The 26,449-nt window shown below is 50.6% G+C and overlaps 1 protein-coding gene across 1 annotated transcript in view; it reads left to right on the top strand.

Moving 5' to 3' along the window:
* RNF24 (ring finger protein 24) overlaps positions 1-26,449 on the top strand; it is a 101,684-nt gene that overhangs the window by 17,410 nt on the left and 57,825 nt on the right. The window contains exon 1 of the mRNA XM_080396872.1: positions 1-26,449. This exon is cut by the window's left edge and continues 17,410 nt beyond it; it is cut by the window's right edge and continues 24,305 nt beyond it. The gene's annotated coding sequence lies outside the window, so the exon portion shown is untranslated.

Raw genomic sequence — 26,449 nt, 5'->3', positions numbered from 1 at the left:
CTTTAACTGCTATAAGGGCTGAAGCAGCTCAGAGCTCTTGCAGAGAGGTTTCCCGCTGGTCCCAGCCAGGCAAGGTTGGGGTCTGTTGTTTGGCTCGGAGACCCAAGGAGCCCCCTCCAAGGCCCAAACACCTTCCCACACAGGACATCATTGCTATGGGAATGGCGCTGTGACGTAGCCTCTATCCTGGCCCAGACCCTCTACTTGGCAGGGTGCTAAGAGGGTCCTCTTGCACTTATTTTTTTTTCCCAGCCCAAACACAGCGAGAGGAAGAGAGGCAGAGACAAGAGTGTGGATGGAGCTGTAGCTGCTGGAGATCTTCCCCTTGTCCAAGACCTCTGCCCTCAGGCCATCACATCATCCCACAGCTTCTGTGTCCTTTTCAATTCCCCCAAGCATCTCAGCAACCGTGATGGGAAAGATATGCTCCCTCCCAGCTAGTCCTGACCTTAATCTGACACCTCATCATCTCATCCTTGGACCTGACTGCAGTTTCCCACAGATCAGAGATCTCCAGGCTCGATGGTTGTAACTCACTCTGCCTTGGAAGGAAGACACAACACATTGCCTGGAAACACTCTCGTGCCATCAAAATCCATATCCTTGAGAGACCAGCACCATGGGAAGCCACAGCTGCAGTGGCCTGGTGCTGGCACTATCAGACATCTCTTGGTGCCTTCTGAGTGCAGGTCAGTACCTCTATGGCCACCACTCAGTGGCATGGGCACACGTGAAAGGGGGACTACCCTCAGCCACATATGGTCTTCCACACCCTTAAGGTATCAGCCATAAACTGAACCTGCAAGGTGGCCATCCTGTCCTGGAGACCAGTCATGGTCCCCATGGAGAGCAAGTGATTTGGATTGAGCCACCTCTGCGCCCATTCTGGGTATGCATGCTCCAGACCGTGCGTTCTGCTCAGCCAGAAACCAACTGGGAGGGCACCTTGATTTCTACTATTAAAGTATATCAGGTGCTTTGAAATACAGAGAACTTATTCCAGGTAAGCTGCAAAGCAGAGAGCCCCAGGAAGGTTTTGGGTGACATTAGTGGGATGGTCTCATCAAGTTACTGAAGAAGAAGCAGCATAAAGGAAGGAGAGGAATGGAAGAGAATACGGATAAATATTATTTAATGAGTATTAATATTTAGTAGCCAGAACCTCCGTCTGTGAATTTAGATATGAAGTTCTTGGAAGGGCTTGGAGGGATTTTTGTGTCTCATATTCTCATAGGTGCCAATTAATTAGACGAGACGGCCTGAAATGAAAGATACTCAAGATGAAGCAGGATAACCAAAACCAGTCTGTATGAACAACAAAAAAATTATGACTAATTCAGAGCAAACCAGAAGTCCCAATTAAGGCCAAACCTTATGGAGGGAAATACAGATCTAAGATTTTTTCTTGACTGAATTTGGAGGTTTTCAATTTTGGAGTTGCGAGTGTGTACGTTCTCACTGCTGGCCATCCTCCCTCGCTGCCTTGTGCCTGTATGGGCATGTGCTGCATCTAAGGGCGGTGTTTTATAGGCAGAGAAGCGTTGATTCAGCCACGTAGGTCCAAAGCCATCTGTCCGCCATCCGCCATCGCTGCTCACACAGTGCATCAGATGTCTCCGGGGACGTTATCCTTCCTGCCCCCGGAACCCCGACCTCAGCCAGGCAAGGCTCCAGCCGAGGGAACGTCCTGGCCCTCGCCCCGCGGTCACCCGGATTGACATCAGGATAATCCCGTTAGTATCCAGGGAGTGCCTCCCCCTCTGCACGTGCGCAGCCAGGAGGGAGGTGACCCCGCCGTGCTCCTGGCCCTGGAAGCCTTCACAGAGAGGGCTTGGCGTCTCGCAGTGCCGCGCTGAAGATGTGCTCCCTGCAGTGCCTCACGTCGGCTCCTCTCGCTGAGCCAGGCACCTCCCAGAAAGACATGGAAGGAGGTGTTCCTTTCCTGGCAGCAAGGGCAGGCCTTTTCTGCACGTAGCCCTGTTAACACTTTGCATTTTCTCCCCTACCGAGCCCCATTCAGCATGGCACTTCAGCCCACACCTTTAAGCCCAGGTGTCCCACCGACTCATTCTCTGCAGCATAAAAAGCCCCCTCCTTCTCTACCTCTTGCAGACCCTTCAGGATTTCGCCACCTGGAGGCACTGGAGTATTTCCCACCCATCAGGAGAGCTATTTGCTCGCTCTCAAGCCAAGCTCTGGTGTTACCCCAAGGGATGCCTCTGTCCGGGCTCAGGCCCTTCCAGCTCTCTCTCTGGAGCTCACATACCCCCAGTGAAGTATAGATCCTTCAGACAACATGAATGAAAGGATGGAGGCCACCAGGCTTACTACAGGGAGCCCCATTTCCCAGCCCACTCCTCCCTCGCAGTGCAGTGCATCTCACTTTGGGATGCTGAGCATACTCCTTTCCAGGGAAGGGGGAACTTGGCACCGCCAGGGAAGTCCTAGCAACCTGCTGGATGAAGCCCAGAGCGGGGAAACTTTTGCAGTGCACCGGAGAGGTCTCTTCCCCATCTGTCCCACAATCACTATTTGCAATGATAAGCAGTGTCAAATCCCATGTGAATGCTGAGTGCTGCAGAAAGAGTCATCGCTACAGCAAGGGAAGGATGCTCCTGTCTCACTCTCCCTTCCACGAAGCCCCCATCATGCAAAATCTCCAGCTTCCTACTCACTGCCTTAAGAAACAAGGAAAAGGGGGAAGGGAAGCGAATCTCAGCCCCAGGCTCATGCATTTTCACCCTTCAGAAAGCCATTTTACATGATTACAGAGCTTTCTATTCTGGTCTGTGATTGCAAGTTTATTAGTTAAGAGCACACCGGTAACTTTGAATTGTGACTGCATTAGGAGAAGCACTCAAGCTTCATCATCTTCTGAATAAGACACTTAAGGAAACATCCACAGCAGTTATAACCTTTGATGGATCTCTGCCTGTGGCATGACTTAATGTGCTCACGGTAGGAATAAGAAGAGAGGGGGAAGCAGGTGGTAAAGCTTCCAGCACAGAAAGCTGCAGTATAGCAGCAAATCACACCCATCTATACAGAGGAGGTTCACAAGGTATCGATCCGCTTTCACCAATTAAAGCCCCAAAAGGGAATCAAGTGTAAGCAAATGAAAAGCCCTCTCTGAAAGTGCAGAAATGGTGAAAGAAGATGTGCAGGAAACACAGCACGGGCAGGAGCTGGTCAAAGACTTCCATAAGCCTTCACAGCAAAGCCACGGATTCATCCTGGGAACCTCTTTGCCAAACCACACATCTCCTTCCCTGGGAAACAGGGCAGCTGGGCAACATCGTGGGACGGGGTATAAAAGCCACATCAGGGGATGTAGCCAAGGGGGTGTGCTTCACACACGGCCTTGCTGCCTAAGTGGAAGCTCCAGTGACCCTCAGCATCTTCAGCAGATGTAGACAAATCCCCCCAAGAGCCCACTGGGACACAGGGTAGTTATCCTCATTTCACAGCAACAGGGAATTACTACAAGCACAAGGCAAGGCAAGGACAGATTTAGACCCAAATCCTAAAGTGCCTAAAGTCCCTTGACCAAATGGCTATTCATTCAAAGGACATAAACCTTGATAGAGTACCAATGGCTGATGTATTAAAAATTTACTGAGATCAGTCAGATTTACAGCAGAATCAGGGGGCTGATTTTTTTTTGTTTGTTTTTCCTGAGCCACAAGCACCTTCCTAAATTTTGGAACAATCCTTCCACTCTGTAATTTAAAAGAAGTGATTGAAAAAAAAAACAGAATAAAAACAAAACCAAAGCAAATTTCAATGATGTGAAATTAAGATTGCTGCCAACATCTGCTTGCTGAAAAGGAGAGAGATAATTTTGAAAAGATTTTGCTTGCAAAGGAGAGAGGCATCTTTAGCTTGAATGCTTTTTGAAATGAAGTAGAAAAAAGCCCCATCAAAAGGAACTTAGGCAACCCTCTCCTTCAGCAGAGACAAAATGCCACTTTCTGGGAAACCCAGCAAATTTGGACCGGTGTTGCTCGAGGATGCCCTCCCTGCAGGGTCACACCACTCCCAGAGGGATCTGAAATGGTGCTTCACCCAGACCTGCAAAGCTAGGTCACCCCCCATGTCCGACATTCCCTCTAACGGGCCTGATGAAGTTCAGCCCTGATGCTGGTAGTGGAGCTCCAAGGTTGCCCTTCAGTGGGACCGACGTGGGATGGGGTTTATTTACCAAGCACAGGCTGTGCTGACGCACTTCTTGTACTCCCGGAGTACAGCTCGGCAGTTACTGCCTTCAAGCCACTCCTGGGCTGGACTCTGCAACCCCGCCACTGCCTCCCAGATTTATTTGCAAGGACAGAAGGTCATTTTCCTGGTCACCATGCAGGATCCAGCCCAGCAATCGCGGCAGGGTACAATATTTCCAAGCCAACTCCGGCTCAGTCCCTGAAGTGCTGCTCAGTGAAACAAGAACACCTTTTTAAGCAATAATTTTCAACCATCCACCGGCCAACCAGCTCCCTCTGCTGCTGCTTCTTCCAGCTGGACCCAGGCTGCATTGTCAGAGATGAGAAGCCACCAGAAGCAGCTGATGAATTTAGCACAGCAGTTAGCTGGCAGGGCACAGTCTTGGCATTGAGGGCTCCACTGGCTGCCTGCAAGATCCCCAGTGACATAAAAAATGCTTTATAATACCTTAAACACCTGCATATGTTTCAGGTCCTGTAGGAAACCCACCACAGCTGGAGGCCAGCAGGTCCTAGGGCACCTCCAACAGCATAAGGCTGCTGAACTGGACTGAGCCCCACTACCCATATGAATAGACTTCACACTGACTTCAAAGTTCTTGGTTTATTTTCCATCCTCTGGGTTGGTTTTTTTTTACAAAAAAAAAAAAAAAAAAAAAAAAGGCCAGGCTTGCACCATGACAGAACAAATTCCTTCCCTGCATCACCAAGTGCAGGAAGATCATCTGGCACCTCCCTCCCTGATGCTGCCTTGCTGTCTCTATGTTCACATCCCTCAGTGGGACCATACCCAGCTCAGATGAGCAGAAATTCTGGGCAAGGTGTATCACAGCAGCCTTTTCCTGGTTTATTTTTAAGAAGTTACTCTAACCAGTGCACGCTGTGCCTTCAGTGTCAGTTGGAGCATGAACCAAGGCATGTTATCAGCCTGGCATTTGCATCGCTGGCCCTTGGAGATGCAGGGCTGCCAGACACCTTCTGAGCTGGCAAAGATGGGGATTAGCGGCAAAAAGGTGAGAAAAACAATCTGCTGGCTTGCTGAACATCATCTGTGCCCATTGCAGGAGGGGCTGCCATTGGCCATGGTGATGATAATCCTACAGCCACCACTTGTTCCCAGGAGACCTGACCCCAGCATTCTTGGCGGTGTGCATGACATAGCAGGAGACAGCTCATCTGGGGCTGAAGAGCTTGGAGGTGAAATAGCTTCCACCTCCATTTCACACATGGGGAAACTGAGGCACACAGTGGCTGGGACAGGCCTGGGATTTCATGGCAAGTTGGCAGTAAACTGGAAATGTGTCACTCAGGCTCTGCCATGAGGATGAAACTGCCATGGAGGGGTGGGAGGGTGGCTTGGTTCAATGTATGTTTAGAAGTGAGCAAGGTGATGCCAGGAAGCTTCAGCTGTGGCAGGGACAGCCTGGAGGGAAGGCAGGAGGTCATGCAAGCTGCTACCTAGCCAGCCCTTAATTCCCCTGCAGGGACTGGCAGCACTGACACCAATCTGCTGGCAGCCCTGCCGATGGGGTAGAGATGTGAGGGAGGTCTCCATCTACCAGGCACATGGAGGAACCACCAATTCCCTTCACCCCTGACCACCCTACAGGTGCCAGACATGGCTTTGTTCAGGTCATCTCCCATCTGTGGCCAGGTTGGACCTGATAACTGTGGGGTCTTTGAAGCAGTGACCCAGGGGTGGATGGCAGCAAGGTTTATCTCGGGAGGTTTATTTTGACAAAGGCATCCACCCTGAAAAACAAATAGCTGGCATCCTGTTTTAGATCAGTACCATGCTGCTGCAGCTGAGCAGCTCCCGGCAGGAGCAGGAGAGCAATGCCCTTGCTTACAGGTGGTGAAGAAGACCTGTTCTCAGCACAACCTTGAATCCATCGTCCCAAGCCTCTGCATGGAGCCCAATGTCTTTTTTCAGCATCTTCTCCCACCTGCAGCCTACTAAGAAACAGGGAACATGTAGGACCTACCCTCAGAAAAGGAGGAATGGTTGATGTGGAAGCACAGAAGCTGTTCTGATCAAAGATGCCAGCTCAGGGCAAGGCCTTAGCTCAATAGGACAAGAGCAAACGGCCTCACGTTGCGCCAGGGGCGGGTGAGATTGGGTGTGAGGGAACATTCTGCACCGGAAGGGCTGGCAGGCGCTGGCACAGGCTGCCTGGGGACAGCATGGTATTTAAAAAAAACAGGTAGCTCTGGCACTTAGGGACATGGTTTAGTGGTGGCCTTGGCAGTGCTGAGTTAACAGTGGGACTTGATGATCTTGAAGTTTTTTTCCAACCTACACAATCCTATGATTCTATGATTAAGATACAGTGCAAATCCCAGATCAGGATGCGTTCAGAGGGACCAGGATTAAGCCAGGAGGCCGGGCTGTGGGGAGAGGGTGTGATGGCAGAGAAATGTAAACTGTCCTTACATTCCTTAGATTTGGGCTGCAGAGGTGGGAGAGGGATGTGTGCCCACAGCTGCAGAGATGGCTTTGGTCCTTGAAGTGTCCCATCAATGCAGAAACTCCAACAGAGCACCTCAGGAGGTGGCATCACCCACAGTCATCTCCAGGACCTGTTCAGTCTGTCTCCCCCGCACCAGGCATTCCCAGCCTGGGGGCACAGGCTACGTTTTTGGCTGTATTTAAAGGCACTTCTGTTTGGGTAAGAAAAGAGTGGGAGGAGATGGGTAAAGAGACAATGCAGCAGAAGCTGTGCAGCCTCCCTGAACAAGGAGTGCAGCACTGCAGGAGAACAATCCAGGGAAGGAAGGAAGACGCACCTCCTTCGCAGAGCAACGTCCTCCTGCTTGCTTTCCCACTTGGCAAGCCCAGCAAACAGGCTGTGATGGCAGAGGGCTGTATCCCCCTGCTGGAACCCCAGATGGATGAACATTTGCTGTGCAGTCACAGAGCGATGAGAGCTTCAGACCCTGCCTGTCCAGGTCTTCTAGACCTGGTCCCCATCCATTTAAGGGGCAGAAGGAGAATTCATGTGGCAAATGCAGGTGACTCCACTGGCTGCATGCTACAGGCACTACAAACATTTTGGCTTGTATGGATGAACTTCCAGCTCAGCCATGACCTGTTCCCACCAGGACACCAGAGGGGAGGGAACATGCAGAAGGGAGAGGAGAAGGAGAGCCAGAAAAGTGGGAAATGAGATGCAATGACCAGTCAGATCTTTCCAAGAGCTTGTCCTACCCTGAGTCTGTCAGGGACCTTCCACAACCCATCTCATCTCTGCCCCCAGCTGGAGAACCACTCAAATCACTGACAGCGGCACAGAGTTGCTTCAGAGGGTATTCATGCACCAGGAGGTAGCATTTTTGCAGAGGACACCAAATGGGAAAGGAAAAATGCCTGAAGGAAGGGCAAAACCACCAGAGACCTACCTACAAGATAGCTTCATGGTCCCGGATGGGGCAGGAGACCCAGAGGAAGAGAGGGATTCAGGATAATGAAAGAAAGGCAAGTTCTGCTCTGCACAGCAGCTACAGAGGCCCCTTGTCAGGGGTGCAAGAAGGAGCCAATTTTAGGATGCTCAACTTTTTGCTCATAGCCTGAGGGTTGTCAGCTGCTGGATGCATCTAATCTTATTGGCAGCACATAGCTACTGGCCCCTTGTCTTTACCTTTGCTTCTACTGGAAACCACCGATGGAGCTTCATGATGGTGCAGCACAAGTTCACACTCCAGCACCAGAGCTCTGACCATCACCTCAGGAAGAGAAAGGCATGGGTGAGAAAACTCAGCCTCTGCATTTCACACCATTGACATTTCAGCAAATCCTGCCTGGAACAGTAGCAACTCGTCAGGATTGTTTATCTGCTGGTCCTGCCTGCTCTTAAGTGGAGCAATTTGATGATGTCAGTCCAATAACCCTGGCAATAGCTTAAGAGGAGTCATAAATCACTGACAATAAGATAATTACTTGAGTTAATAGTTAAGACAGGGAACATATTGTTTTAAAATGAATAAAAATTTGCCAGAGACAAAAACCCCATAGTCCTTCTCATTGCTTTCTGCTGTCGCTGTTGACAGGAGAGGATCCTAAAAAAGATTTGCTGTAAAATCGCTGTTCCCCTCCCAGCTGGGCAGGGGGAAGACCAATGCAACTCTCTAGGTAATTCCAAATTTAAGATCTTATGTCACCAGGTCATTCAGGAGGAAGACTTTGTAGAAGAAGAAGAAGAAAAATCCTTCTCCTTTATCACATCACTTGGCAGCCTTGTGTCAACTTTCACCCAAGGATGTGAAAATGTTGTAAATGCAGCAGGATGCTGAACCTCCCGCTGCCCCTTCTCTCCTGGAGGAGGAGTGGAATTACCCTTCTTCTGAAGGAATACAATAGGATGCTTCTTTTCCAAGTACATACTTGTACAAAAAAAGTTTCATTGAATTAACTGTTTCTTCCTCCTTCTGCTTTGAAGCTTGACTGGGCTAACAAAGAGTTTACTGCCTGGAAGTGTTTTTCAGGGTGTTTTTGGAAATCACCATTTTCATGATGGAAAGCTGAACCAGAGGATTGCTTTGATATTGCACCAGCACGTTTAATCATCTCCAGCCATACGAAATGCACAGCCACAGCTCTGGTGTAGGTGTCCCAGAACCCTCCCTGCCTCTGGCCAGAAATTCCTCTGAGAAATGGCTTCTCAATGAACCAGTCATTCCCTCCCACCTCTCCATGTCATGCTGTATTTGGTGGACCTGCTGTGTTTCCCCTCTTCTTTCCCAAGCTAAGAAGTCCTGGCCTACCCAACCACCCACTCCTCTTACAAGATTCCTGCCAGACCTTTGCCATCTTCACAGGGCCACAGGGATCTCATATACCTGACCAAGAACCTGCAAGTCACCCATGCCCTTCTGGGCCAGCAACCAGAGGACAGACGGGATATCCCAGGTCACACCAAAGAGCACTTGGCACTTACACTTTGGCAGCTGAAATGAGCTGGGTGGGATGGGGATCATCAAGAGAAACCAGAAGGCAGCGGGAAGGTGGGAGCATTGGTGGGGGACCCGGTTGTCTTACAGACGCTGTGATTTTCCTCCATAGGAGCAGAGAGCACTGGATTATTTCCTTATGGATTTGTTCTGAAATCTAGATTAATTCCTCACCATAATTCTCATCCTCTCTTGCAAATAATCATTCTTCCAAAGCACAATCAAATCAAGGACCACCTAACCTGGCATGTCAGGACAACTCTACTCTGAAGCCAGCAGGCTTGTAAATAGGATATCAGAGGGAAGACAGGCCAAGAGGACCTTGTCACTCCCACCTGAGTCTGTAGCTGTTTGGGCAATGACCAAACACTAGGTTGCATAAAGCCTAAGAAACTCCATCACCGGGAGGGATGGGAGGACATTTCTCCTTACCCTGACTTGTTTGTGAATTTTTTTCTTGTTTTTTCACTGTGGAGCCCTAATTGATGACAGATGCACGGACCTCCCGGGCTAAGCGTGCCTGAAGTCAGTACAGGAGAGGGACCAGCACTCCCCGTTCCCAGCCCTCGGCCGGAACAACAGTTGAGAGAGTCAGTCTAAAATAAAAGGTTTCATGGTGTGAACTTTCCAGAGGAAGCAAGTTTTCTCCTGGAAAGAACAGAAAGTGTGTGTGGCAGGAGCAAGCAGTTCCTTGGGGGCTGCCTGAGCAGGAAGGAAGATGTTTTGATTTATTCTAGGTGTGAAACTTGGCCAGGGAAGCTTGCCAGGTGTTTGTGTTGGCTCCCCTTCGTCACCAGGCTGTGCTTCCAGCGGGAACTTTACTTCTCAAAGCTGGCCTCTTAACGTCCATAATCAGGAGAAGAAGAGGGGACAACCAGCAATGAGGTCTGGCTTTCCCAGGGGCAGGGTTGGTGAAGGGCTCAGGTTAGGCTGCACTCAGCCTCCACTAGCATCTGGCAGGGATCATAGATGCTCATGGGCTTCCCCCAGGGTCAATGTCACCACCACATCCATCCCTACCACCTCGCTGGTGCTGCAGAGAAAACCAAGAACCCAGTTCATCAGCAGCACTTTGGGACAATTTTCCCAGCAAAGCAGATCAAAGAAAATACCTACAACCAGGGCGTGAGAAGCCAGATCTGGGGCAGCTCGAGACATCAGGGTGGATGCCCTTTGGTCAGCTGCAATGCAACAACTTCCCGCAGGCAGGGCCGATTCAAATCAAATCTTTGTGCTTCTGGATGGCATGACATTGGGCCAGGGGACAGCCAGCAGCCTTCCCAGTCTTCAGGAACTGGAAGGTCCCGAGATAACCTGGCAGCAGGCTCAAAGCAAACAAGAGGAAGCACTGTTTCACACCATTCGCAGAGACAGTGCAACTCCTTGCCAACAAATCTAACCACGTTACATCCACCATGGGTGATGGGAAATCAAGCAGATTGTGTTCTGGTCCCCATCTGGCTCAATACTCATGCTTCCCTGAATGGAAGCGGTTTCCTTCCCCTCCCAGGGTGTCAAGGCACAGCTTTTTCTTTTTTAACTCTTCCCTTCCCCGTATCTTTTCACATGGGTCTTTCAGAGGTCAGTGACCCACTAGCATCTCCTCCTCCCTCCACTCGTGTTGCTTTCTCCCCATGTTTTCTCACATGTGGGACAAAGGAAAGGGTGGAGACGGCTGTTCCTCCTCTGCTTTCCTCTAATCCCTCTAATCTTCCTGCCACCTCATTTCTTTCCTTTTTCCTCTTTCTCCCCTCCAATTTTTTCCCCTTCCTAGTGCACATATCTATTCTGCTGAAGGCAACCATGCTGGGGAGTGAGAATTGATCCCCCGTTCCAGCAGTGCAGAGTGGCTCACATCTTCACAGTTAGACCGCACATCTCCTGGGGCAGGTTGTCCTCTGCACCTCCTGCAGCTTTCCAGGGGCCACAGCCATTTCTTATGTTTCTGTCCCATTCAGAGTGCCTGGAGTAACACCCCTGCGGTGTCACAGCCCAGCAAGGTGCTTGCAGCACTGTAGTGTGTTGCAAAGGTGTCTGTGTGGGGAGTCTAAGCGTGTGACCTGGGATTTGGAGGGCTAGAGGACTGTTCAGCATGCAAAGGGCCAGGTCTAGACCAATTTCATCCATGCGACCTGAAATGGATGAGAGATGGGGGATTTCTAGTGCAAACTATGCCCAGAGTCATGCTCAGGTTCCTCTCAGAAGGGACGTTAATTTACTCCCAAAGCAAAGCAGGCTTCTACATGTCTCCTGCTGCTTGTCCTCCTGTCACTGTAGCATCTCCTTCAGCAGGGACTCCCTTTCATCACTAAGGGTGAGGACCAGGACAACCCCACCTTGGGCCCACTCCTACTCATTGAAGGTGTTCAAGCTCTCCATCCTGCCTCCCTTGCCACCTCAGGCACGTTCCCCCCCACCCCCACCCCCGGCATATCACTTCAACCTTCACAACTCTACACAAGGCGACCAGGTAGACAGAGCAAACAGCTCCTGACTTTGCTCCAGATCCAGCACACCCCTTTCCTCGGGATGAGACAGAGTGCACTGAGTGTACACAAATCATCCTGCATTTCCCCAACACCTGCATCTAGTGAGGCCTTCGAGAGGCGATTTAAGGACAGTCTTCAGCTACGAATGTTCTTGGTTTCATAGCTCAAAGCCAGACCTTTATTGTCATGGAAAGGATATTGTGGTGAGCACTGTCACTTCCAGTCACTGCTGGGAAATGGACCTTGCCATGAACTAGCTCTCACATTCCCTGGAGTATTAACCCATGTGTTGCTTTTTAGGATATTTAGGAACAGTCCTGCTTCTAAGTCACTAACAGTGCACTAGGAAGAGAAACATGCATTAACAGAGACCCAGGCCACCAAATCCACCTGCTGGGGTCCTGATGCCTTTTTCCCAGGCATACACAAGAAATTGCATGAGCAAAATGAACTCCATGCCCGAGATCCATGTGCAGCTGAGCCAGCATAGCTGCAGAGAGGAAGACCCCCAGCTATTCAACCCTCTCTGCTTCTCCCCAGCTGTGCGGTCCTACCCCTTCCCAGCACACACTCAGGCCCTGACACAGCACCGAGCACAAAGACAAGCCAGTTCTCATCCGTGTTGTTACAGATCCCATCTCTCGGGGACGTGGGAGGATAAGGGTATGTGATATTATGGCTTATTGCAGAAAGTCTTTCCCTTGACAGGCAGCTCATGTGCTGAGGCATTCAGCCGCATTGCCAGAGACCCCAGCACGACTTACTTGTGTGCTTGTGCACACTGGAACGCTAAGGTCACCACTTCATCCAGGAAGACACGACTCCAGGTTTCATCCTGTTGCACATCCCTCTTGTGCAAGCAGGTTGCTTTGCATTTCTGAAGAGCTTTTCTTGTTTTTCTGATTCTAGAAAAAAAAAATCCAAATTATAACCCAATTCCTGGACCCTCCTGAGTGGCTTCAGCATGCTTGAACGGGACCTGCAGCCTGGGTCCAAGCATCAGTTGCTGCCTTATGTCAGGGAGTTCCCAGCAGTGCAGGGCAAACTGCACAGGAGGAGGGCTACTGAAGAGCCCATCCCGAAGGGCTCATCACTGGGACAGGCAGTGACGAAGCCCCAGCTCCATGGGAAAGCACCTGGCAACCCTCTCCCTGCAAAGCGGGGAGATGAAAGCACCCAGGTGCACAAGGCAGCTGCAAGGGGCCCTGGAGCCCGCCCTCACGCAGCACACTGTGTTCCTGGAGTGGGATGGGGGTGGTATGACCCGTTCTGAAAGTGGCCAGGTAATTGCATACCTGCTTGGTTCATCAGCTGGGTCAGCTTTTAGATGTCTGCTGGGATCTCATGAATCCTCACTGCTCTGACCTGTAGAAATACATATTTACACCAAGAAAGGGAAAGAGGCAGGAGGAGCTGGCTTTGGAAAGCCCTCAGGTGGCACCTCCCTTTGCACCGAGAGGCAACATTTTTCTGAGGAGTTCTCATCGCTGTGATGTTGCAATATGACGTTCCTCAGCGGACCTCCTCATGGGGGTCCTGTTGGCAAAGGCTGGATCTGCTCCATCTGCTCCCACGTCACCCACCAGAGCCAGAGCTACTCCCTTGCCACCAGGTACACCTCCAGGTCAGGAGGTGCCTGCCCACCCACCTCCACATCCCACCTCATCCCCAGACCCAAGTGCCTCACCAAGCACTTGGGCTCTGCTTCCGACAGGACCTGTCTGAGCACGCCACTGTACATGGCTCAGGGTGACGGCTGGTGTGTTGTAGAAAGTAACCACAAACACAGGCACAAAGTTTGAAAGAAAAACCAGAAGATTAAATATCAGAGATAAACCTGCTAAAAACAAAATCCTGAAAACACAAAATCCCCATCCCTCAAAGCAGCTTACGCATCTCAAGTTCCTGGTGGTTTTTCAACCAGCCTTAGCTCGATCCTGCCCTGCTGTCCTCCCTGACACAGTGTTTCCAAACATATTGTTTCCTTACTGTGAAAGCCTTTCTCCCATCCTTGATTTCCTGCTGCATCCCCTGGATCTACCAAACGTGCTTTTCCCATAGGACCACCTTCCCCAACAGCCCCCCTCTAACCACATCCTCACGGTGCACCTCCAACATCTTCCCTGCAGTTGGTCTCAGACTGTCTGAACCCCGCCGGGGTCTCCCCTGCCTGACAGACACACCCCACCCCAGATCCAGTGGGCTCCTCTTCATTGCCCAAAGCCCTGGAACACTCATCGGCTTAACCAAGCATTTCCAGGAACGTCAGCCCCACAGGGGTTTCCAAAAATTGTCACCTTCCATCCAGCAACATGCACAGATCTAGGTGAAAACAAGAGACCTTTGTGCATTTCTCCATGTCATCACACTTTCAGTGTCTTGTGGCTTTAGGGCAGAGCTTCCCACAAGGTGTCCAGGACCCTCCTTCCCTACACAGATTTCTTCCACCCTGACGTGGGCTGGGCAAGCCTTGCTCTCCCCTCAGCCCCTGGCCTCTGCATTTGCATCCTGCAGGCTCATTACCTGGATACGTGGGATTCAGCTGGCAAATTAAGACACCTAAACACATGCATCTGGATGTTGGACGTTGGTAGGAGACGATGGAGAAGGGTCTCAGATCCCACCAGGTGCCTGTTTTCAGGCCACCAAAGCAAACCTGGGTGCCAACTTTTGGCCTCTCCAGTCACACCCAGTGGGTTCTCCACCTGATCCGCTGTGCCAGCACAGGTCTTGTGTCAGCGCTGGGTACAAGCCACCGCTTCTGTTTAATTAAGCTGTCTGGATAACAACTTAGCCAAGATCAACACTCCCCATAAACAGCCCCTGCACCAGGTGCAGGAACATCTCCCATCACGCCCGGGTGACTTCCCTGCATTGGCTTTGCAGAGAAAGCAAACATCCCATGTTTAAAATGTGGTTTGCAGACTGGTGGGGGTAGGCAATGAATTCCCAGTACAGGGCAGATCTTGGATGCCATGTGCAGATCTCTCAGATCACGTCAGGGCTCAGACAGTTGATGGAGAGACCTCCACACAGAAACCATTCCCATCTCCGCTCCCTTCAAACATCGATTTCTTGAAACATGCTATGGCATGATCCACATCTCCTCTGCAAGGAGCAGTTCCCATCTCAAACACACCTGTGGAGGCAGATAGAGGCTGTTTATCCTACGAGACGGTGTCAGTTTTTTAACTGATGTGCACATGAACCTGGCACAGCCCGTTTCTATCCCCTGCTACAATGCTGTCACATCTGAGAAAATGGCCATATCCCTTGGAAAAAGGGACAAAAATTATTTCAATAGGAAAAACAGAGGACAGGGAACATGTACAGAAGAGCACAGACTGAGGATGGTGAACTTTTCTTCCTGGGATGCCTCACTCAGGACACACAGGGACAGACACAGACCCAACACTCAGCACCAAAATCTACTGTGGCTTGTAATGATTTTATGGTCCTGCTCCATCTTGGCTAAGAAGAAACCCAGTGCCAGAGAAAAATGAAAGCTACCAAATGCCCCGACTTGCCTAAAAAAAGGCAGAGCTAGGTAAAGATAGAAGAGGAACAATGCTGGTGTAGCATCCCCTGGCTTTCCACCCCACTTCCAGTACAGGCCAAGAGCCCATCCAGGATGGCAGCAGTTAAATCCAAGTCTGTATCCCTGAGCAAGGTGACTCCTGCAATGTCTGCTCAGGCCAGAAGAATGTTCTGGAATTAAAACCTCACGTGCGGGTATGGGCACCGCTCGGCACAGTCTTGCTCCATACCCAATACAAAACATCTGTGTGAGTGCTGCCAGCACACCTCACCCAGAGAAAATACTTTTGGGATTAAATGGGCACACCTGTAGCAGAGAGGTGTGATCAAACAAGCATGGGAAAAGCCACGGCCAGCAAGGAGTGACTCCCCCAGCCCAACAAGCAAATACAAAGTTCACACAAAGGGAGTCAATAAGGAGGAAAAAAACAAATCAATTGTATTTTAGGAGCTCTAAAGTAAAAATCCTAGCAGGAGTCACATTCCAAAACCCAGTATCGCTTTTTGTGGCCCACAGGAGGAGACAACTAGTTTCTCTCCTAAGGGGAATAAGCATGTCTTTGCTGGAGGCAGCAGAGCTGCCGTGAGAAATACAGTGGCCCCTGATTTCCACCTGGTGACTTTTCACAGTACAGGGAATTTCCAGAGATGAAAAGATCTCTATGCTTTGTTTGATAATTATCCTCTGCTAGTGACTTCCCTTCATCTCTGGTTTTATTTTGACACATTTATTGTGCTCTTTTGATCTCCACCTTTGCAATGACACCATGGATAACAATTTCCAACAGAGGATTAAATTATTTTGATGTCTCCACAAGTAGCATCTGCTGTCACTCCGGCTCGGAAGCAGCTGCAGCACCTCTCAGCCCTTATGCTTCAGGGCAGAGAAAGCCTCTCGCCAGCTGAGATCACGAAGACGCTTCCTCCCCCAGCAAACAGCACACATGCAGCTGCACAAGGAGAATTTGCATCCCACCCTTTGCAGCTCCTGGAGCTTGCATATCCTCACCACAGTGCTCTTCTTGCTCCTTGCAGGCTGCACATGGGTTTTGCCCTGTGGAGGTCCAGCCTGCAAGACCAGCATGGATCTCCTTCACCCCAGGAGACCCTTGGTTTTAGAGCGAAAGGTTAAACGTTCAAGCTGAACCCATGCCCTCTGCCTGAAGGATGCTAGAAGGTAATGCAGGATGCTGGCCAGCACACACTCAAGGGAAGGAGTTGTATTTACTGTTGCAGTGGGTGGTTGCAACCATATTGAGAGGTGCAGGCTTAGCAAGGGAGGAGGAAGGAGATGCTGATGGATGTCTTCAGCTTTCCATCACTCTGCAAGACTGAGAGCTGGGAGGAGGGCTGCCCAGCCCAGCCTCACAGCTGAGGCTTCCAACCCATCAGGACTTGTCCCGAGGGCACAGAGCCATGGCTCCTGACCACAGAGCCTTTGCAGAGGCACTGCAGGTGCCCAGCTTACTGAAATGCTCTAGCACAGCCACCTCCCTCTCTATTTGCAAGGAGCAGCCTCCATGTCATCTCTCATTCCCCATCTTTGGAGACCACCAGGAGACCACCCTGCTGCCCACGCACCCATGGGACAGAGGGAGCCTCGGCATCTGCTGGCACAGTGCACCAGGGTGGATATTTATGCTGCCCCAAATCACCCCACACACACCATCCAGACTCTGCCATGGGTGGGTCAGGGCTTTCTCAGTCACAGTGACCAATATCTCAGGCACAGCTTGGCCATGACCTTGTGTCTGGGCAGGGTTGTGCCTATGCCTGAGTGATGCTGCTGGACTCCTCGGTGGAGGCCACAACATCCAACATGGTGACAAGATATGGTCACATTCACGAGGCTGTATGCAAATGTCTCCTCATAGACCTGGGGCTGTACAAGGGGTGGAAACCCAACAGCTTCTGGAGCAGGGAGCCCAGCCCTGCCTTTGCCACAAATTGCTAATATTAGTCATTATTCTATTTCTTCCCATCTATTCCCTCCCCAAACCTCTTCCCACCTCTCCATGCCAAGGGTCTAATTCTCCAAGGAGCAGCAGCATTGCTTGCTCTCCCCCCTCAACTGTGCTGTATTCAGCCTCACCCACCCCAATAAAATCCTTAAAGAAATGCAAAGACAAACTCAATGAGAAAACCCACCTGAGGAGATCATGGACAACACTCCTCCACCTGACAGCTCCCCAGATCTCTGTGTTAGGAGCTGCCCTGCAGCTCCCGGGGAGCTTCTGTGTGTCAGTGACACTTCACACATCTGTCAAGAAAGCCAAGTGCCAGCAAGGACCGCAGCAGCATTTTTAAAACACAATTAAAAGCTGTCCTGAGGCAAAAGCATGCACGGGAAATACAAGCCCAAATAAACATGTGACCTTTCCTCAGAACTGCAGTCTTTGCTGTTTCTCAGCAGTTTATGGCATTTTTTTAATTTAAAGACTCTTCTGGATTAAGTTGATAAAATCTTATTCAAGATACGGATGAGTACTAGCTGCCTATTTCTTGGGGAAATTTAAAAAACTTTGAAAATCTCTATTTTCAAACAACCCCTCTGTACTTTCCCAGCAAACTGAGAGGCTCCAAAACAAAAACCTCTCATGGTTAAAGGGCAGCCAGCTTCTCCAGACTAGTAAAGCTCAGTAAGCAGAGGAAGACAGAAACATCAGATGCCTCTCCAAATTTGTCCTGGTAGGCAAATAGGAAAAAAACTGCAATTTGGGAAAAAAAAAAATTCTTACAGCCTGCCATTAATCTGTGGAACCCACTGCTGAAAATATTTCTGAAGCTTTTAAGGTATTAAATGCCATTATTTCCACATGAAATACCTCCCTCAGAAACTGACTTCAATCTCAAATGATTGGAAACATTTCTCCTGCTGGGGTACCTCCTTCAGATTTATTCTTCAGCTTTGTTACGCTATCCACACCCAGAAAAATCTACATTCAGAGAAAATGAAGATGCTGATGTCAAACCTTATAATGATAGGAGATGCCTTGATGAGGTGAATTTTCCCTCCTCATCCTGTGTGCTAGAGCATGCAACAGCTCCCATGCTTGTCCTCGTGTGACCTTGCTGGGACAAAGCAGCTCCAGGACTGACCCTGACCCATGTAATAGGAAATCAGTGTCTGTAGGTTTCCGAGGGGTTGGAGAAACAGCGCCCTGCATGACAGATGGGACATCAAAGAGCTACTGCCCTCGTTAAAGCCATTGCGTGTTGCCTGCAAATGCCGTGGCCATCTTTGCTACTGTGGCACTAGATCACCTGCAGTAGGAAGAAGAGGAAGGGATCATTCACTTGCACGTTATTTCCTAGATGCCAGGGATACCTGCATCATGAAATCACTCCCAGGTCTTCAGCAACAGCCTGAGCCTGGCTCCAGAGCTGAGCTTGAAGACTGTCAGTAACCTCCCAGCCATGCTCAGGACAACAGGGAGGAAATCTTCCCGATGGCCTCTGTGCTGCATGTACAAAAAAAACCTACAAAAAACACATACAGTGGGGGGAAATAATGAACGTGCTCTTCCAGACCGTGCCATCACACACCCAAGGAGCAACATGAATGTTATCATGGGCAACCTGGCATCCCCATCTTCTGAGATCCAGGCTGAGCAACCCCCTCACTGTCCCAGAGTATCTTCAATATATGTAAAGGACAACATCCACCGTGATGCTAAGCAGGACGAGGGGTGGGGAAGGCTTATACAGGCTTGAACTGCAGGACACAAGCTGTGTCACTTAGTGGCAGAGGTCGAGAGAAAGCTCCTGTAGATGAGGTCTCTCATGGCTTCCAGCAGTGGGAAAGCCTCATCAGGTGGAGCCATACCTACCCGTGGCTCTGAACTGCACTGTGCAAAGTGGTCAGAAGGACAAAGGCACCAGCACCATCTATCCTAAGAGACAAGTATCCTACTGCCCTCAAGCCCCAAGGTTTGCTAACTGCCCTGCTGCAAACATCTGCCTTCTTGGTGCTCATAACGGACAGCTACTGTTTGAGCTATGTGCCACTTTCAGGGAATTAATCCCAAAGCAGGCAGAATTCAGCTGGACTACCTTACACTACAAACCCCGAACTTAAACCATCATCCTGGTGACAGGAGCATGGCCCTGGTTCAGCTTTGGGTGGCAGCCTGCAAAGTCACAGTGCTTCTGATCCCAACCCAGAGAGTATGGAGCTGGTCTTCTGGCCAGCCTTCCTCAGCTCTGCTCTTGTTTCGGGACCCTGTGGGCCACACAGCTGTTGGCCATAGAGCAGATCAAGCAGCTGGATTTTACAACACTTGGGATGCTGGAGCAGAAAAAAAAGACCTTAGCAAGATCTTGAGAAGATGCAAGATCCAGGCATGACCAGGCCAGAGGCGTTGGCAGACTGAATCTCAGCCGTGAGGAGCAAGGCACGATAAATCTGTCTTTCCCATTGTGTCTTTATCTTGCAACACTGTCAGCCCAACCTTCTGTATCTGCCAACCTTCTGTAGTCAGGGAGGGGGATCCACAAGGAAAGGACAGTGTGCCACCACGCAAAGCCCCAGAGGGCTGCTGGCAGCATCATCCCATAGATACAGCAAGCAAGATAATGGCAACACAGTGAAGGCCAGCAGCTGGGAGATGAGAGGGGAAGAGGAAAGATGCAGAGTATGTGCTGGTCTGAGGACACTACCCACCTACATCCCATTGGGACCAATTTGAAGTTCCAGCTGGAAGCAGTCTTAACTGGCTGGAACACCATTCAGTCACTCAGACATCTAGTGCCCTTGGAGATGCTTTAGACCTGCCTCCCCACTTTGCTGGTTGAGAAGTGAGAAGGTCTGCCTTGTCCCAGCCAGCGCTCTGTGAAAGCTTGGAATACTGTCAGGCATCTCAAAGAGCAACACACCTACCTTGGTACATTCAGACCCAGTGCAGTGATATCTCTACCCTTAGGCACCCCAGGTCATGAGCCAAATGCCTCACTTGGCTTCTGGTTCCTGCACACACATGCTCAGAGATGCTAGCACAGGGCTGGTTATGCCCAGGAAACAAGGACCAGAAGATACTGCAGGCTCTTACACTTCAGTGAAGACCTGCATACACTTAAGAGACATAAAAAAAACCTAGGTCTTCATACAGCTAAAAAGAAGCTCATAGGCAAGCTACAGACCACCACTCTTCTAAAACACCTCAAACAACACCTGAATGCCCCAGGTTGAGCTTAAATAGAGCTTCAGGGCCCACAGGTGAGGCTGATCATGGCCATTAAGGATTATTAGTGCCCGCAGAGCCCTGACACTAAGGATGTCTCCAATGGCAGAAGATACTTGTGTGTGGGTAGCTGAACAGACCCTCATTCCTGTGGGTTACAACTGTATAGCCACATGAGCTGAATGTTTCAGCAATGGTGATTCAGCCATAAAGGTGACACTTTACCTCAGAAATACTCAGATATCTTGTTTTCACAGACTGTAAACATCCTCCTTCATACCTCCTGCTGATTTCATTCTTTTTTTTTTTTTCTTTTTTTTTTTTTTTTTTTTTTTGGGGGGGGGGGATCCTTTCAGCATTGCTCTTCCAGCTCCAGGGCTTGCATAATGTCCTCTCATTGAAGTGTTCAAGACCCTTAAGCAAGCAGTGCCATATTAGTCCAGAAGACTTTTGCAGACCACAAGCCTGCGTCATCTTTTTATCACCCTTTGAAGTGTGGAAATCATCTAATTAGTGGGTAATGCAACTGGAAGTTAAGGAGCTTAGAAATCCTGACATTTTATATTCAAAAGTGCCTTGTTTTACTGCAGCCCAGCAGGGAAACTATTCTGCTCTGACGCCAACCGATGATTTTGGGGATATTATCTCTTCTGAACATGAATACCCATGAGCAAACAAAGGCATGTGGCTGAAGGGGAAAGAGTCCCACCCAAGGAAGGAAGACAATCTTCTTTTTATGCATTTACACTAAAAACTGATTCTAAATTCAGCTTTAGGAAAGGTCAGTTCCCATGCAAGCATCAATGTGAAGCATCCGTGTCCGCAGGAAGGTTCGTGGGTTGTGACATTACCACCAAGGGGCTTGTCAGTCCTTCAAAAGACCTTGGCTGTGCAAGACAGCAATGGAGATCTCACAGTGAGCTAAACTCTTCTACTGATGCACAAAGCAAATGCCATGGCCGTGTGAGCTGTCCCAGAAGTCTTCATAGCATTGAGATATGTTATGACTTCCCACTCCAGGGACACAAGCAATGGGAAGGGGCAGAATCAAGCCCCACTCCCCATCACCTAAGCCAAGTCCTCTTTTGATTCATAAGGTGGCAAACAAGTATCTTAGGGACCCCTTGGGGCTTTGAAAACCAGTGAAAGAGTTTTCAAGGAAAAAAGCAGCATGTGACCTCTGGTCCCAGCTCACATCTGGCCAGGATGACTTCTGCATTTCACTGGTAAGGTGAGGTAATTCAGGAATCAGCATGACAGAAGCAGGAGGCTACTCCCCTTGCATGGAGCTGGGCTTTACTCTTCATTCTTGCAGACCCACATGGAGTCACTGCCAAATGCGCAGACCTGGCCTGAAGCCACTGGAGCACATGGTGCCTCTGGTTTCAATGGACAACAGACAGGATATACAGAGGGGAGAAGGCACCAGATCCTTTTTGAGGACGTTGGTGGAGGAGGTGGTAGTCCAGGTCCTGTCTGCAAGCACATGGGAAGGGTGGGATCAGTGACCACCCCGCATGGACATAAACAGCCCACCTGAGCCAGCCTGCGGGCAGCTCCCACCATCCTGCAGACTGCACCCATCTGGCTGGCAGTGACACAAATGACCACCCCCCCCCCTCCGCCCTGGCTGTCGCTATCAGCAATCTGAATGGGGGATCCCTCTCCTTTCAGATCCCTTGCCTGCCATTACAAGCCCTGGGCGAAGCTGGCTCATTGCAGGTTGTGGAGCATCTGCCAGAAGCCAAAACAAACAGAAACACCAGCACCAAGGACCCAGCAGCTGGAGTTACCCTTGGCAAGTACAGACTCTGCAGATCAAGCTGTAAACCCTGGCTCATGCAGGACCTGCTGAAGAAGAGGGGGCAGGTGAACCTGCAGGCCTCATACTTGAAGGGCTTTGTTTGTGGCAGGGTCTTGGGGCTGGCCTGGCTGTCCATCACCCTCCAGAACCCCAAAGCTCTGCTTTGTCCCAGCCAGAAATCAGCAACACTCAAGAGGTAATGAGAAACTGTCTGCCCTGGGATCCTCCTCTTTTCGCCATGAGGATCTCCAGACCTCCTTCTATGGGCTGCCTCCTGCTTCCTCAAACTACTAAAGCCTAAACAGAAGCGCAGAATCCCAGAGTGGTTGAGATTGGAAGGGGCATCTGGAGATCATCTGGTCCAACCCCCCTAGCCCAACAGGGCTGCTCAGAGCTGGCTGCCTAGGACTGTGTCCACGTGGCTTTCTAATATCTCCAAGGATGGAGACTCCACAACCTCCCTGGGCAACCTGTGCCACTGCTCAGTCACCCTCGCACACTCAAAACGTGTTTCCTGATGTTCAGAGGGACCCTCCTGGGTCTCAGTTTGTGCCCACGGCCCCTGGTCCCGTCACTGGGCACCACCGGCAAGAGCCTGGCTCTGTCCTCCTGGCACCCTCCCTGCAGGTGTTCATAGACTCCGAGATCCACCCCGAGCCTTCTCCTCTCCAGGCTGAGCAGCCCCAGCTCCCTCAGCCTTTCCTCACAGCAGAGATGCTCCGGTCCCTTCGCTGGACTCTCTCCAGCCTGTCCCTGTCTCTCTTGTACTGGGGAGCCCAGCACTGGTCCCAGCGCTCCAGGTGTGGCCTCACCAGCACCGAGCAGAGAGGAAGGATCACCTCCCTCGGCCTGCTGGCACCGCTTTGTCTGACGCAGCCCAGGACACCTCTGGCCGCCTTTGCAGCAAGGGCACGTTGCTGGCTCAAGCTCAAATCCAGAGTGAGCCTAATGCTGGAAGGGCAAGAAGCTCTGAGCCATCCAGGGCACGGGGGAACCGGTTGCTTTGGAGGGAGGGAGAGGAAACCTTCACATAGAGAAGACACAGCCAGGAAGATGCCAAACCTTCCCCTCCTGCGAAGCCTCACTACCATTCACCCATCACTCCTTTCTTCTGATAACGTCCACAACCTAAGCCTGGAAATTCAGGGGCAGGAAGGCTATTTACCAGCAATCTTTCCCCTCTCATCTCCTCTGGCAGGAGCCAGGCAAGGCTCAGCTCCACCTGGCAAAGCCCGCTGGGGCTCAGGGCTGGTGTGTTCACACAGTCTCAATTTTCCTTTGTCCCAGGATGTGCAGGCATCAGACACTGCAGGTGGGACGTGAGAGCACGTAAGTTGATGTTATGGATGCTGCCAGACCTCACAGACGCTGGCAAAGGAGATGCATGTCCACTCAGCCCATTACAGCCAGCTCCCACAATATGATGTGTTAAACCACCTTCATCATCAGCTTAGTGGATGTCACTGGGCTTTCCTCTGAAGCAGCCGAGAAGCAGCAACATGTCTTCTCCAACCCCCTCCAGTAAGAGGCAGCTATGGAGAGGCAGGGACTGCTGCGAGGGACGTTCATCTTAAACAGCCTTGGCAAAACTCAGCAGTGCAGACATGGAAGTACCCTCTGGATCAGGATATTCTGGAGACAGTGTGCACAGAGGTCTTCAAGGTAATTCCTGTAGCCCATCGGCACCCATGCAGCTGGCAGTGCCCAGCTAACCTGATCCATACCAGCCTGCTTCTGGAAGCCTCTTTGCTTTCTCCACATTGCAGCTTCCCACCCCAAGAGAGGGATCTGGTCATTGGAAAGGAAGGCTCCATCCATCTGCCTTCCAGCTCACTGACCCTGCCATGGGGTCCTGCCGGCACTGGGCTGGCCGGCAAGCAGCAAACGCTTGGGTGGCCCCTGTGCTTTAGGAAGGCAAAAGGAGTGGGTTCAAGTGATAGTGATGTCTGGGTTCAGCCCTGTCCAGATGCTGGGGAAAAATGAACTCAGTGTTGGGGTGCTCTAGGACCTAGCTGAAAGGAAGGGACTTGATTTGAAAGAAGACAAGCAAAAATGAAGTAAATGAGGTAGTGCTGAGTACCTTGCAGCACAAACTGCTCCTTGTCCCGCTAACAACTGCATTTTGTCCAGCTGCAATGTCCTGGCTTTTCAAGTAAGAGCCTCCATAGCAGACAGACTCTGAACCTGGTCTCCTGCTGACAGGAGACTCCATAGACTTCCCCTGCTCTTCTTGCTCAAGTTGCAAAGCCAGGGTGAAAGCCACCATCTCAGACTGGGGGCACCACCCAACTGAGACCTACTTATTTGGTCCAGACTCTTGCACTCTATTATGGTCACAAGCTTCCTTCCACCTCCCTCCCCTTTTTCACAGTTATCATTCTGAGCTGAGATGTTCACCCTCCTCTCAAATTGCAGCCACCGGTGGTGTGGGCCTTAACACATCTTCCCTGCATATCGGAACGCTGCAAGATGCTTGGCCAGCAAATAAATAAAGAATTTGGCCATCAGGAGGTAATTACCCAAAGTGGACTGCACCCAGTAACACTTTTCTTGTTTTCAGAAGGACACACTGATGATGGTGAGACACCAGGTTTTACCTAAAGCAGCTCAGGACATGTTTGTAGCTGACGTTTCCTCAGGAGATTTTCATCTCTAGGAGGGATGGAAAACCCACCAGGACACAAAATTCTGTGGCAACGCAGGAGTAGAAAGACCAGGTTTACCCACAGCTACCTGGGTCACTCACCACAGTGCTTGGAAGCCTCTCTACAACACCCTTCTTCAGAGACCTCCTGGTGAACCCAGCCTGAACATCCAAAAATTTGGCTGCTGCTTCTCCCCCACAGCTCCTGAGCCCAGCTCAAGTTTCTTGTCTGGCTGGGAGCCGACGGGTGGCTGCTGGGTCCTGGATGCTTTTTTAGTGCCAGTGGCTCCAGCTGGTCTGCCTGTGCTGGGGAGAGTTGGTAGGGAAGGGTGTAGGAAAATAGCGTAGGAAAAAGATGTGACTGTGGCTGTGTTTTGTAATCCAAGGGCGCTCTGGTTTTAATCTAGCTTGGGAAAACCCTGAGGGATGTCTCTGCAAGGAAAATAAAGAAAGAGAGCACTGAGCTGTCAAGGTCAACTGGCTCCTCGTGTTTCGAGAAAGGGCAGGACTTGCGGCAGTGCTGAGCCACAGACAAGGCTCTGCCCGAGCTGCAAGGCGAAAGCAAGCCCAAGGCAGACTCCTGCAGACTGAAAGTGCAATTCATGCAATTTCCATCATGCTATGGGTGAACCCAGGCCAGGACAGCCTTCATGGACAGGCTGCATCGGTCACTCACCCTGGCTTCAAACTCTGCCCTTCAACCTGGATGAGAAAGACCTTGGACACCATTAATGCACCAGGGTCTGGAGGACCCAGAACTTGGCTGAAGTTTGGCCCAAAAGCACATTTATGCGCCAGCAATGGGGGACATGGCAGAGCATGGGCTTGAGCAAGACCCTTTTTACAGGCAGGCTGAGAAGTGCATCAATTTAGCACTGTGGTTCCCCTCTTGAAGGTGTCACTACCCAGCAAGTAACATGCTTGTGCCAGTGCAGCACATCCCTACCCAGGTAACACATCACCACGCTTATAGCAATGCAGTGCTCCCACAAGGAGAAGTCATGTAAGGAGCAGGTCTGAGGGCAGTAAATCCTTTGGAACCCAATCTCCATACAGAAAGTGAGGGACATCAGAGCCCACCAAGTCCCAGCCTCCTCACTCCACAAGCAGGTGAGATCTTGGCTGGCATCAGCCCCTTCTCTGCCATGCCATGTTTGCTACCAACTAGTCTCCACTCAGTCTTGTGTCCAGGGTTGAGATGCTTCTTCCTGGCCCAAAACAAGGTTTTGGCCACCCAGGAGCTTTCATCCTGCTTGATTTTGTCCCTTTCCCACCCCAGTCTAGCCACAAGCCAAGGACATAACTGGGAAGCTGTGCACACATACGCATGACTCTGCAAGCCTTCCCAGCACAGGGCTCTACCCACTGCCTCCAGGCGTCAGCCAGTCAGGAATATTTGGACAGACCTGTCTTCCTTCCCCCAGAAAATTACACAATGTATAGATACGTATCTCAACAGGATACATTGCCTTTCCCAGCTCCGGGGACTTGGGGAAGGTTTGATGTCCTGCGAACATCCCGTTTTCCATCCTCCTAAAATGCAATGTTATGTGCATGAGGATTTTTTGGGTTCAGTTTTGCTGCTTTATTTCAGATTTCAATTATTCTTGTTGCATTTGCAGTAGCCATCG

This window comes from Falco punctatus (genome assembly GCF_963210335.1).
Source record: "Falco punctatus genome assembly, chromosome: 1".
Taxonomy (NCBI): Eukaryota; Metazoa; Chordata; class Aves; order Falconiformes; family Falconidae; genus Falco; species Falco punctatus.
Note: the sequence above shows the minus strand (reverse complement) of the source record. Positions and strands in the feature narration are given on the sequence as shown.